Here is an 11,841-nt window from a genome sequence, read left to right as displayed (position 1 = left end):
GCGAGGTTTTGTTGTTGGGAGACCGCGCACGCGCTGACCATGTCACTAATTTTCCACCGGCACACTCCCGCGGAAAGCGGCTGCCTGTCCGGCTTTCCGCATTATTCTGTGAGCACCTGTACGTTATAATGTGCGAGATAATAATTCTTGCTTACGTAAATTGTTAGCCTTCAGATTACTTATAACGTTTAGAGTACTCAGAGGATGATAAATATCGAACTGCGTACAGGCAACATGGTCAAATCATGAAATGAGGAGAAGCGCGAAAAATAGATGATTTCGAATGGTAAGAAGCGATAAGAATAAAGTAAGCTTTGATTAAACGCGGTGTCACTGTTTCTCAACGCATATCCTTACCCAAAGCTGGGGCATTCATTTAGCTTAGCAGTACGGAAATGTGCTAAAATTTTTTATCATTTCTTAGTCAAGACAAGTTTTTGCCGACAGAGCAAGGAATATCCATACCCTCGGTATGAACACGAAGAAATAAATTCGACCTTGTGCTTGTGTAGGCATATATATAGGAAGACAAAGGCCTTACGCCTGTGAGAAGAGATAGCTGATGGGATTTTGCCCTTGTGTAAACAGCGCGGCACTCTTGGCGCCGAATTGAATATATATGTCCCTATAAGGTGGGCGCTTATTCGAGTATCTACGTCCGAGTCGTCTCTAGGGAAGTCAAAAGGCTAGCTAGAGGCGTCTGGAGTCAGGGATATTTCAGTTTTAATCTCGCTTGCCTTCGTGTTCGCGGCGCCTTGCTTTTCACCACCAGAAAAAATAAACAAAAATACGTGCAAGATTTCTCTGTCGTGACTTTTATGCAGCAAGCTATCGGTCTCCTCTGGGTTACCGATGGCGTAAATTCATTTCCAATTTTCGCATGCAAGTTTTCCGAGGCTTGCTCAGTTTTTTTAAAGCACAACGCATGGCTGCGAGTCCATGTAGGCAATGAACTTCCAGAAGAAAAACGACAGTCGTGTAAAAAAACGCAGCCAGGAAGGTGGATATCAGCAAAATTATATTCCAGTTGCTGATTCTAATCCTAATTGTTTTGTTGTCTTAATCATTTTATCCGACAAATGCATGGACATATATGTGCCTAACGCTTTTGTTTTCAGCTGGCAGATGGACAGACTTACTCGTTTTAGCTCTAATTGCGGTTAAAGTATGAGCACAGTGTATTCTTGTATTGGACATGCGTGATGTAGACAGCGGTCTAGACTCCAGGAGTACACGATTCAATAGGCAAGTTAGTTTGACACGTAAAGGCGACAGCTCTGTGATTAATAGGGTGCGCGAGACAGAACAATAAAATGCAATAAATAAGGTAACCTCGCCACTCGTGCTTTCACACCGAAAGCTGTTATGAGATCACAACAAGGACCGTTTTTGACGCCGTAGTTGTCCGCCGCCGCCGCCGGTGTCCGTAACCACTATCGCTCGAAATAAGAAAACATTTCGAGGATGGAACGAGGTTCGAACCTGGGCGCTCTGCGTGGGAGCCCAGTGTTCTACCTCAGAGCCATGCCGGTGCTTGAAACTGCGTTGCAAAAAGACCCTATACAGGCTTCATGTCGGGAAGGAACCACATGAATATATGTAATGTAGCGTGGTGGAAGAGTAAAATAACAACCAGGCGTCACACAATGCGAATCGCGCAACGAGTGGGTTGTTGAATGCTTCCAACCCATTACAAAGGACACTCCCATAATTCTTCATCGCCATCAGCCACAGCATCAACAAAGTGCGCATAATACCTTACAGGTGTTTAGCGGGTACCACGATTCTGAAATAGTGGCTGCTTCCCTACTTCACAAAAATTATGATATTTTATAGCGTAGTGGGTTCCTCGCAAGTGCACTTCTATAGGTTGCCAGGGAAGCCCATAAGGCTCCCACGATGCATTTCCTCAGGGTGTCAATAAAGTTCTTTCCCTATATCTCTCTTTCTCACGTCAACGTATGTTATGCAGCATGGCGGGAGAGGGAAATAGCGACCGGGCGTCACCCAATGAAAATTGCACAACTGGTGGGCCGTTTAAAGCTTCCAACCCATTACAAATGGCTCAGCCATAATTCTTCATCGTCATCAACCGTCGCATCAACAAACTGCACGTAATGTCTAACATACGGTTGTTCGTTTCTCCGCAGAATGACGAATAATGTCGTGGTCGGTGCTTCCAACTTCACAAAAATTATGGTTTTGGCGTAGTGGGTACGTCGCTAGTTGTATTAGTAGCCACAAGAGAGTTTAAAACGGGCTGTAGAAATGCCGCTCTTTCAGCTTTCGCTGTGACTGTGCTGCGCTTTTCGCGCAGGCCTGGCGTTTTTTTTTTGTCCCGCTCTTTCTGATGTCCTTCTCTCCTCGGTGCGGCTGACCGAAAGAGAGTTTTTATCAGAAGACGACATACTGCAGTGCTGCGTACGGAGTGAACAGGAAAAAAATAACTATTAAAAAGTAGTTATTGAAACGGTGTTTAAACTCCTATTTTTTGTATTGCCACCGTCATAACTTCATAGCCACATACACCGTGTTCATGTTCGCACGGAGCGAGAACTATGCATGTATGTGTGTACAGTTGCGAAAACAAATAATTTCTGCACAACATATGAATAAAGCAAATTTCTGGAGCTGCAGCATCGAAGCCGTCTGTGTCATTTCGTACCACAGTTTTAAGTCCAATGAATCTGCCGCATGCCCGATAACCGCGGGATACTGCACGGTCTACATGTGGGCAAGTGTGAAGTACAATGAGACAGGCATTCTAATGTGTTTTTTAACAGCGGAGCTCTGTAAGCCGGCCGTAATCTGTCCAACGCGAACAAAAAACTCCGCACCGCGATGACGTCACCGCGCGTTGCTTAGGAACCGGTTGCACAGTTGGGCGCCTGCTTCGCTAGAACATACACTGCTCCGCCACCAGCCCACCTGCCTGGACACTGGGCGCAACCGCTTGGTCGTGTCTGACGAGACGTCATGGGCAACTGCGCATGCGCTCCTTCGTTCTGTATAAAGCCGGTCCGTGGCGGCGGCGCGCGGCGTCAGACGCAGACATAGGGAGAACGATGGAGCTTCGCACTTGCAATGAGCCAGTGCGATTATTTTTCAGCACGCGCATTTACACTCACAAATCTGTAAATAAGCGTGTATTTATTCACTGTGTGCTTGAAATTCCTTCAGCATGAGTCACAGGCACCAAAATTAGTACGGTGTTTTTTTTCCTAGAAAATGACCCAGCAAGACTCCAGTTCAGGATGAATACACCGGTGAGAAATATATTATTGTAATTTGCCATTGCTAGCAGTTCTGGAAGCCATATGTCATCCAAAAGAGAACGTCTGTTCAGCATAAACTACGGAGCCTGGTAGGTCAGATCGCGTTTTCTTTCCCCGACCAGGAAGTGAGTTGCAAAACATCGGCTATTTATTTCTCCGCATCTATTTGGCCTGGACACCATTGCAACTACAACACAACAACCTGTAGAAAACAGACGAAACGAAGCTCAGTCTACATATAGCTTCTCATAGCGGAAATCCCATGCCGTCTTTTGTAGCGTTAGCTACACTGGCCTAGCCGAACCAGTTTCGCGTGGATCCTCAAGAGCCGCGCTGCACATGCGCGAGGATCAGTGATGTCACGCACCGGAGCCGGCAGCTCCGGCGCACTCCGCCGCCGCCGCCGTTCTGCGCTTTCCAGAGGAGTGACGTCGTGGCCTTGGCATACGTATTGGCGCCGGAGCGCGCGCAGCTATTCGCCTTCGTTGGGCATTCGCCGTCTGACACTGCGCTAGAGCCGCTTGATAGCGCCTCTGGCTGGCGTTTGCCAATGTATTACAGCCTTGGAGATGGAGAGCGCAAATGCTGCTCAATGGCGCAGAAGAGCGGAGAAGCTTAACTCATCGGATCCCGAAGTAGTTGCCTGGCAAAATAAATATACATGTGCCACATAATACGTATACCGTGTGTGTGTCATTGGGGCAGCAGTAAGCACGATAATCAAGCTAATCCTAGACAAACATTAAAGCTAAGAATAATTACCTAAACCTTTGGTAACGCTACGTTATCCTGCCATAGGCGAGCTAAGCCACTGCAACAATGTTTTTTTTTAGATTTCGAGCCCGAGTTTTGCATGAAAGCTCATCTTCAGGCTGAAATGAAATTGGCAGGTTGCTAGATGAGACCAAGCCAAACTTTTTTTGAAAGATTTTGTGCTAAAATAACATATCAGTAATGTGATAGTTAAAGACTAAATTGGTAGTGTACCCACTGAATGGCGAGGGTAACACGGTAAGGCTTTTTAACAATGTGAACCTATGGTTGCAATCATTAAGAACCGTTCTCAAAGTTCATATTTTCAACGCCATCGTATGTTATCTAAAGAACTCTTGAGTAGTAAAGTTAAACTAGTGTTCACGGATGCGTAGACGGTAAAAAAAGGGGGGGGGGGATGTAAGCAGATCTCTTGAGTTTCGACGAAAATCGCGATCTCGTAAGCTTCGTAAGTTTCACCGAAACTTACGAAAGCACATCGCTTGCTGCAAAATCACCATCCCCTTGAGAAGCATCAGCAATTAAATGCAAATTGCGAGTACGAGCTTAACCTCGCATGAAGCCATTGTTATGAGGGATGTTCAAGGGAAGTATTAGAGCATATCATTAAAGAAATACGTGTGGCGAACAGTTATGCTATGTACTTCAGTATGCACCCTTTTAAAAATTTCTTTCTTTGACACGCTACAGGAGCCTTAGTCTATGTGGCAGGTCTTCTTTTGCTGCATCGAATCTTTTTCGCGTACATGCAGTGATTACCGTAATACGTCGCAGCCTCTTGGTCAGGCGAACAATGAAAAATTCATGGCACTGTGCGCTAATTTTAAAAAGCAACACAGCAGCTTGATGTGATCTTAATGAATATACTTTTTCGCTGAGACTTGAATGTTTTATAGTGCCGAAACATCTCTATCAGACGAATTGCCTACAGCGGATTTTTAATAAACGCTTGGGTCAGGCGATGTTGTTGTCATTACCATTGGCCTCGAGTTCGAACAGAGTCGGCACCTAACGGCGAGCGGACGAAACCCCGAAGTGTGGGTGCCGGTGGGCCATTGGCCCTCCTGAAGCAGTGTGTGCTTGGTTTGTTGTTCGAGAATTTGCGATAGCAGTTGACGGGGGCGATTTTGTCGACGATCAGTAAGCTTTTTGTAATGAGAGTTCGTAAAGTCAGTCGCTTTTTTTAGTAGCGATGCGAAGAGAACTAGTTTAATGCTTTTCAACGTGTTGTGAGACTAACATTTGTAATCCGTGTCACAACACCCTTGCCTCTGAGCACACTTCTGACCTATGTTGGGGACTGCGTCGCGTTTATCGTCGATCACGACAATGTCGTTGCGGCGGGACAAATCACTAAATTTAGTGCCGTCTCTTCTACGTGCTGCTTTGACGATGCCGTCCACGTTATCGCATTCGTGCTGCAGCCTTCCGGGCTTAGCAGAGACCCCCAAAAAAGTATAGGTCACGTTGACTAACGACAAAACAATAGCAGAATTGGAATGCTCATGCCCTGAAGAGTGCTAAAAAAACCTCAAGTTGTTCGGATGCGGTTGGTCGCGGCACGTCCCTCAATTTGTTGTATCGCCCATTGCGAGGCAGCTTCTGCTATTCAAATATGCGCTACGGTAACTTCGACTTCAACTTCAACTTCAACTTCAACTGGAGGCTTACAAAGAGGGTTCAACTTAAACTGAGGACGACGCAACGAGCAATGGAAAGGGAAATTATAGCTGTAACCTTAAGAGACAAAAAGAGAGCAGAGTGGGTCAGGGAACAAACGGGCGTTAAGGACATCTTAGTCGAAATGAAGAAGAAATGGACATGGGCAGGGCATGTAGCGCGTAGGCAAAATAACCGCCGGTCAATAAGAGTAATTGACTGGATTCCAAGAGAAGGCAAACGCGCGAGGGGGAGACAGAAAGTTAGGCGGGTAGATGAGATTACTACGTTTGCGGACACAACTTGGCAGCAGAAAATACAGGACCGGGTTGATTGGTGAAACGTGGGAGAGGCCTTCGCCCTGCAGTGGGAGAAGTCAGGCTGATGATGATGATGGTGATGATGATGATGAACTTCAACTTCTTTAATACTTTATAATTTTACCATTTATAATACTCAGAAAACATATAAGTCAGCATGAGCAGTGGTGATAAGCTCGCTCGCGCATGTTCATTCATCGCTTGCATGGTCAGTCCGTTTCTGGCAGGCGAGGCATTGTTTTACTCTGGTACGAGATCATGCACAAACTGGACGAGGTTTGGTGCAAACATATATACTTGGGGGCACTGCGAACGCTTCTCGTGGCTGAATAAGCTAGCGCTAATAAATCTTTCATTCACTGCGAAGGTGGCGCACGAAGGATGTAGAACAAATTGCATGCTTGGAGACTCGATTCATTTACTTGCAGAAGGACGCCAAAGCGTAAACAAATTCTGAGTGGCAGCCGTGGCCAAGCCGCCACGATTTTCCGCGGACTGCAACGGTGTTCATGCATGTAGCGCGCTGAAGTACGCATGAAACCAGCATGAATTCACAGATTACAGGCTGAGAGTGAGAAATGTGTTAGTATAAACGCTTTTCATGAGAGAACGCTTCAACTAACCGTGATTGAAGTGCTTGCTGCGCACTATCGGAAAGCGCCTTGCCGTTCCGACACCTGACAAGACACTCGCGGTTATGTTGCACGTCGCCTGGATAGGAATGAAAGCCCATCTCTGGCTCTGTGCAATATCTGCGGCATTGCGGAACCGAACAATGCCGCCCCTTGGAAATTCAAACGTTTTCGACGGCTACGGTGCGCAGAATGACGATACAGAGACAGCAGCCCCGTACACTTCCACACACCGCGCAGGCGACATATCCACACTAACTCAGTCAGGGTGCTGCCGCCTATACGTCGATCTCGCGACCGATAGGACTAACACTATTCCTGCGCTCACGCGAAAGTCTCTCCACAAGGACTAAGGAAGCATCCAGAGCCACAGGGTTCCTCGAATGAGGTATCTTGTCGCCTCTTGTGAACCGAGTCCCGTCTCGCATTACCGTTTAAGCTTATAAGTTTCTTTGTATATATCTTCGCCTCAGGAGAAATGTGGGCAGCGCCGCATAGCCGCGATGTTCTGTGTCAAGTCGAACAGCAATAATACGTTATTGCGCTTTTCTCACGGCGGTTTGTGGGTGCGAGGGAAAGCGTGCGATAGCAAACGCGAAGCAGGGTTACTTTGTGTGCACCTTATAACCACCCGTGAGCAAGGACAGCGGATGGAAAGGCAACTGCGAGCACCCAATAGCGAGGGCAAATCATCTTTAGTTCTATAGCTATACCGACGGCTACGTCAGCTCTAAGCACAGATGAGCCCGCAGGTAGCCCGCGAGATCTGTCTTGCTTGTCGTCGGCGGCCCATTCAAAGGTTGAGAAAGACGAGATGACTGGTGACTTCGTGTGAGCTTTTTTTTTTCTCTAGCGCATTATATAAAGACTCGCGTTAGTTCAATTTCGGATATGCTTTTCTGTAATGAACAAGCGCAGCGGCGATCGTTCACTTCACTGAATGCTGCTCATCACCAATATTAGAGGGAGCGCATGCGCACATTGAGTGAAGACTGTGTGTTGTCACAAGCGTGTGTGACCCCGCCGTTATCAATTTGATTAGTAAACGAATGTTTATCGCACTTTGTGCATTACACTCACTATCACTAGCTGTTTCGCCTTTTCAGCATAACTTTCTTTTTCGAACTCGCATTTTTCCCGTAGAAACCTAGCTTTGAGTCTGCCTCCGCTAGAGCGCTTGAAAGAGTCTCGTCTATATAAAATTAAACCACACAGAAAAGAGGGCAGCGCACGCCCGATCACATTTCGCTCTTCTCGTGTGCCATAATGGATCGCGGTTCTAGCCCACGACACACGGTGCACTTTGCGCGCCTCGAATATTGTAGTGACGCTACTACTGCATGATGGGTATTTATTTTCAATGTGATCTTGGGTTTCTAGTTAGCAGCAGCGACGGTGCATCTGTATATAGGAGGGCTTACCACCAAAGCTTTTATAGACACGTGTACACTGTCGTCCTTTATGAAAGGGAACGCGCGAGTGCATGGCCTGCGTTCTTCGGCGGCTGCCTGCAGCGACATCAACCAATAACTAAAGGAAGCACTTCCGCTTTTGGCGTCTTCTATTGGCAAACAAAATAATGAGTCATGACCGGTGCACAAGCGCTGTTAGATTACGCTCCCTCTCTGCTCGCGCAACGGGTGATGCCTGCAGCACCTCGTCCGCAGCCAACAAATCAAGCGCGGTGCGCGAGCATGGTGGAAACGTTTAGTGACACACCTTCGAAAAATCAAACCACAACAAACCCTCGCCTATATAGCTCTCGTTTAGGCGAATGGCAACTCGCGTAAGCCGAGAGACAGAGCTGCTACCTTTCGACCGTGCTCGCGCACCACGCTCGATTTGTTGGCAGCAGAAGACGAGCTGCAGGCATCGCCCGTTGCGCGAGCAGATAGGGAGCGTAATATAACAGCGCTTGTCCAATGGCCATAATTTGTTATTTTGTTTGCCAATGGATGATGCCAAGAGCGGGCGTGCCTTCGTTAGCTGTCGCTTGATGGCGCTGTAGGCAACCGCCGCAGAGCGCAGGCCACGGGCTCGCGTGTTCCCTTTCATAAAGGACGACAGTGTACAAGCGCTTCTTACTTAGGCTTCATATTGCCTAGCTTGTTGTGATAAACTGTACATAGAAAAAAAGCCTATCATAAGACACTAAGCAGAAACTATTAGGAACAGATGATAAAAAATGCTTCAGAAAGTGCATTTTTGTGCGGAGGTTTCGCTTGCGTTCACATTCTGCAAGCGTCGGCAACTCGGCATAGAATGGGAAGCCCTACAAAACAAAAAAAAAGGAAAAAAAAGCGCGCTGCGCAGTCACAACTGAGGTGTAGGAGCCGCTTTAGAGACCCTTCTAACCACTTTTATAGTAAAGGATAGGTGGCATTTGCGGGAACTAGAACAAAATGGGATGTCCAGTTACATAGCTCTAAGCGATTCATTAGCATGATTGTTGCGCATAACTTAAATGTATTTATCAGAAGTAAGCAACAAATTTATATACCAAATTGAGAAGGTTTACACGACATGAAAAAGTTTTAGTAATATGATATGGTCCGCATGGCATGCGGAAAGCATATATCGCAATGATCTCAAACGTGTCATTGCTAAGGTCGAGGGCGCTGGTTCTATTCCCGGCCACGGCGACCGATTTAGATGGGGGCAAAACGCAAGGAACACCCATGCACTCAGATTTAGCTGCACCTGAAGAACACCAGGTGGTCGATATTTACGGAACCCCCCCTCCCCCCCACTTAGGCGACTCTCATAATCACATCGCTGTATTTGGACGTAGAACCCCAACAATTATACGTATTACCAAACGTGATATCGCCAAACCATGTCGCCTGTAGCGTTTTATGGGCGCTTTGTTGCATCTGCAACGCACGTACAGCAACATGCATTTGCGCCTTCATCCGACGAAAGTCGGAAGCCCAGATGCCGGCCACCACCAAAACACTCTGCTGCTCCCCGTGGCCACAGTCACGCTATAGGCGACCTTGTTCACGGATTGCAATGCCTGAAAGCAGCACGCTAGCAGTGCACAGGCGCTCAGTCACATGGCCTTTTTTTATATTTCGCGGGCTTTCTTCGCAAAGCGAAAAAAAAAAAAGAACTACAGGAGACGTATCGTGCACGAAAGAATTCATCCGGCGGTCTCTGAAGAGGCTCTACAACTCCGAGTGCCTGCTTTCGGTCTTCAACCAATAAATAAAAGTATGGGTAAGTAAACGTAATAATTAAGTTAGTTAACGGAAAATAAAAGCAGCATGATAACTGTAGGCTACTACGAATAATATACGTTTCGATCAATCGGGTTCCGACGAGCCTTTTATTTTTTAATCGATCGCCCATATTTAACCTCGCTGTGTTTCCATCTTGTATCCCTCTCTCTGGCCTCAAGTTACGCAGGACGAACTACACAGGTTTTAGGCACAGGACATGTCAGTTTTCGATCAGCGCTACGTGTCGTTGCTGTGCGTCTAATCTGAGTCGTCGTTATTGTGCACAGTCCTCTAGTTTGATATTTTTAACCGACTAGCCGACAAGTTCACCCTTTAATCGTGAAGACAGTTACACCCGACGTCACATGCGGACTCAAATGCTCAAAACGAGCGTAGAGGTGTTACCTCTGGAAAAAAAAAACGCACTTCCAAACAGAACGTTGTTAATATTTTACAATCAACGCTACACAGTCTTTCAGAGTACAAGGCAAGCGTTACACTGAGTCTTCAGTTAACAGTGCGAAACATGTCTTCCTGCTATTTTCTTTACGTTACGCCACCATTGTGATGGCCATTGCTGCTCATTATCACTTACACTCTATCTCCTCCCCCCTAGTTCTTAGGCACGCAGGAAAAAAGAAAGAATTGCACACCGCGAAAGGAACAGGTGCCCCCGTGAATTGCGTAGTTGTCGCTGGACGGGATAACTGCTAAGCTGTCGCTTTGATAGCCGTTAATGGCGCTTATGAATATGTTGTTGTTGATGATGATGATGCAAACTTTATTGGGGCACAGAGACGACGCAGGGGAGACCCCGCGCTACCCGGCTAGTCCCACGTAGGGACATTGAACAGAGGCGGTGTCGTAACCAATGAAGTGTAAACTGAGGGGCGACTATTGCTAGTTGAAAACTATGTATATGTTGAAGCTTTATGCTCCGCAAAAATGCTCAGTGTACCTTTAGTAAATGGGTTCATTGTAATCTCCCTTGAGGAAATGAGAGCGGAGACCGTAATAACAGCTGTCCTTTGTTTTTAACAGCGAAGCTCCTAAAGCCCAGGGCAAAACGTATGACCGGAAAAAAACTATCATCATCATAAACGGGTATGTGCCACAGAAATTGGTTAAATCCCACTACTCACCAGGGGTCCACTAAAAATGAACAAGGCAACAGTTAGCCCAAGAAATGGCTGCGAAGCGACGGCGGCGAGCCGAAGACCCCGGGCAGGTACAACGAGAGAATACTATGGAACGGGGACGTCAATGGCGGCTGTGAGAAGATCCCGAAGTGATAAAAGCCATACGCCAACGACGACCTGCCCGTAGATCTATGATATGTGCGAACGCCTGGTTTCAGCGCGAGTTTCTGTTACTGGGGTTGGCCATCCGCGTCGTGTCTGTGACTCTCTCTTGTTTAACTCGAACCTCTCTGCGCTGAGAGTCAGCCTAGAAATAACCTAGCGTCCCCTAGCTAAAGCCTAGCAACAACCAAGAACAAACCTTGAAACAACCCAGCGTCCCCTAGCTAAAGCCAAGCAACGACCTAGATGCAACCCGATTAAACTACAGAATTGTCCAGTTTCGCTGTTTTAGATCCCAAGTATCTTAAGGCCGAGCTCAATCCGGTGGTGGTGGTGTGCGGCGTGACTACCCTTACTGCGCATGCGCATACCCTCTCCACACACCTCCTCTCCACTCACCCTCTCCCCTTCCCCTCTCCCATACCCCTCTCCCCTCCCCCTTTCCACTCTTCCTCTGAAACGCGGGCTAGACATGCCGAAATTCTCTCCTGCGCAACGCCGCGATGAGCTCGAGCGCATGCGCGTCCCTTCCCCTTCTCTCTCCTCTCCTACGCTGCCCCCCTCTCGCCCGCCTGTCGACCGCGTTCCCCGCTCGCCCTGTGAGAATTAACGGCTAGGCTAGATGGAAGATACGACGCGCGTAGCGTCCCTCTTCGCGT

General features: G+C 47.4%; 1 pseudogene; it reads left to right on the top strand.

Moving 5' to 3' along the window:
• Positions 1-10,723: 10,723 nt before the first annotated feature.
• Positions 10,724-10,875, top strand: LOC119378766 (U4 spliceosomal RNA; annotated as a pseudogene).
• Positions 10,876-11,841: the final 966 nt, after the last annotated feature.

This window comes from Rhipicephalus sanguineus, unplaced genomic scaffold (genome assembly GCF_013339695.2).
Source record: "Rhipicephalus sanguineus isolate Rsan-2018 unplaced genomic scaffold, BIME_Rsan_1.4 Seq9663, whole genome shotgun sequence".
NCBI lineage: Eukaryota > Metazoa > Arthropoda > Arachnida > Ixodida > Ixodidae > Rhipicephalus > Rhipicephalus sanguineus.
This window is presented reverse-complemented; position numbering and strand designations above follow the sequence as displayed.